The following is a 2,559-nucleotide window of genomic DNA, read 5'->3' as shown; positions in this document are numbered from 1 at the left end:
GAAGGCGCAGAACAAAGGGTTATTCTCAAGGAATTATTCTAAGCTAAATTTGCCAGATTTTGTTTGCGCAGTCGAAATTGCAGATGCCCCACAGGAGCACAATTACAAAGCCGGTTGATATACCTGCAGTACACGTACCTGAAAGATCACGCTCATTCAGAAAAGCTCCTTAATACGTAGATCTGCTTTGTATAAAGTAGATGACAACGAGCTTGCTGGTGTTGCGTGGGTTCAGTAAGCCAACTGAAAAAGCTCCACAAATACAGGACAACCTGAAAGCGATTCATGACCCAGCTTTGCAGCCCTCTGTTCTTGTAGGACCCCAGGAAAGCTTGTTCTGTCCTGTAGAGCTGCTCATGAATCAAAAGCTGGTTGAACTGAAACCTATATGAAAGCTATTGAGGAAAATATTTTTGTACCTTTGCAGCTATCAATGAGGCTCTTTGAAAATACTTATTCCACTAGTGGTTTGAGTGCTTTGTATTTCTTAGGGCTGTAACACAGTCAAAAGCTTTACAAGTGGACACCCTTTGGTTTGCTAGGGTGTGCTGTCCCATCCTCAACGGTGTATCCTCTTTACAGCAATACAGACGCAAAAAAGAGAGGGGAGGAAGCTCCATTTAGAAGTTGTTCATATGTATGAAGTGCCTTCTGCAGAAGCACAGGCCTTTGAGTGTAAAAACTGTGGAAAATAAATACTCCTGACCACAAGTACTAGTTCCCAGTTAAGTTCTAATCTTTGCTTGGTCTGATGTTCTTGCCCCAGCCTACCACTTGCTAGATATTATAGCACCGTTAAGGCTGACTTCAAGTTGTGTAGAGCATGAGTGAGTAATAAATACAAGTTTTGCAGCTGGCCAGCCTCTCTACAGCTCCATCATCCCAAACACACTAGGAAGACCACAAAAAACACCTTATACTTAATCATGAACTTTTCTTCATCTATTTAGAAAATGCCTTAATCAGAGATAATTTCTTTTCACCTATTTGGGAAGAGAAAGTGAAGCTATTGTTCGGCATGCCCTTGGTCTCAGCTCTACACACATACCCAAAAGTAACACTTAAAAATTTCTAAAACCAAAATAGAAGTGAGATAAATATCAGTCTTTCTTAAAATAGATGTGTATTTGTAAGTGTTATACCAGACCTTGGAAAAGCATACATTTCCAGTGTTTGTGTTTCTTATGCTTCAAGAAACCTTAACCAGTGGGCCAGTGCTTGAGGGATAAACCAGCCTACAGAGTTTGTGAAAGATATGAAGAGAAACAGATTATATCTGCAAGGAGTAGTTCAGTTGTGGATGTAAGGAACAGTCGTAGGCCTATGTCCTTTCATCTTTATAAATTAGATTACTGTAATTGTAGTGAGTGAATTAAAAAAAAAACCCAAACCCAGTGTTTGTTGAATTTTCAGTCTGCATATGGGAACGAAATTTAAGTTGATTTTTGTATCCTGTAGCTATGCAAGTCATATTGCTACTTTCTTTTGAGAAAAACTGATTGTAATGGAGGTGAAAAGTTCATGACTTCTAAAGTTTTTAGCTGTTACCACTTTTTAATTCTACTTCTTGCACCTTTTTCAGAGCTTTGTTTTTTGGCAGCAGCATGTTACAGGACAAAAACTCATTCCTGTCAAACACTCTAGGTCTACCAAAAAAGCCTACAGCTATCTAGTAAGATTGCTACATCATTAGGGTTTGGGAAAGGGACCATCTTTCTGCTGTTTAATACACAGATTACCCTGGTGCATGCCCAAGGTGGGTTGTTACGGCTCAGAGAGGATGAGGTTAAAAGTGTATCTCAGAGGCAAAATCAGTCCTCCAGGAAGAGGGTTGTCTATCTAGTTTTGAACCTACTGAAATCAGACGTGACTGTCACTCTTTGGATTTGCTGTCAGAGGGAAGTTTTTTGTGTTGCTCCTGTATTCTTTAAAAAAAAAAAGAAAGCTAAGGAAGGTTTGCAGGTAAGTACAAAGTGAAACAGAACAAAGGTATCACTTGTGATGGTGTTTCTGTCTGTCTGCTAGGCCAAAGATGATGTTCTGCAGTTCTGTGGATAGTTTTGGAGCTTCAGAGCCCCATCAAAGTTCCAAAATAAACTGTCAGCTGCCACGCATTCTTAGTCAACTTTAAAGACGTGGTAGAAAAATGCAAACTGTGGGGCTTACAGACTAATACTATTGGCCATTATAATTTTTTCTTCACTACCACCAGCTAAGGAAGATGAAGCTGAGATATAGGCAAGTCCTTCAAGGAAAGATGCATTTTCTCCTGTGGTGAAAACAGACGCGTAGGCTTTATTCAGCTGTATTGGCTTTTTCCTCAGGTTTTGCACCAGCAAGGCAAGTCTTTCCACAAGACCATTTCATGAATGAAACTGGTTTTGTCAAGACCTATCTAATGTTGAGGACCCTAAATTGCAGCTTACAGCAGCCTCCAAAAAGCCTTTCTTTTTTGTTATATTTAGTAGCTGTCAGCAGCATAAGACAGCAGTGGATGGGCACAGAATTACTTTGCTCATTTGCATGGTACTTGGTACTACCATCAATCTTCTATTGCAG

Source organism: Phaethon lepturus, unplaced genomic scaffold, assembly GCF_000687285.1.
Source record: "Phaethon lepturus isolate BGI_N335 unplaced genomic scaffold, ASM68728v1 scaffold29064, whole genome shotgun sequence".
Lineage (NCBI taxonomy): Eukaryota > Metazoa > Chordata > Aves > Phaethontiformes > Phaethontidae > Phaethon > Phaethon lepturus.
This window is presented reverse-complemented; position numbering follows the sequence as displayed.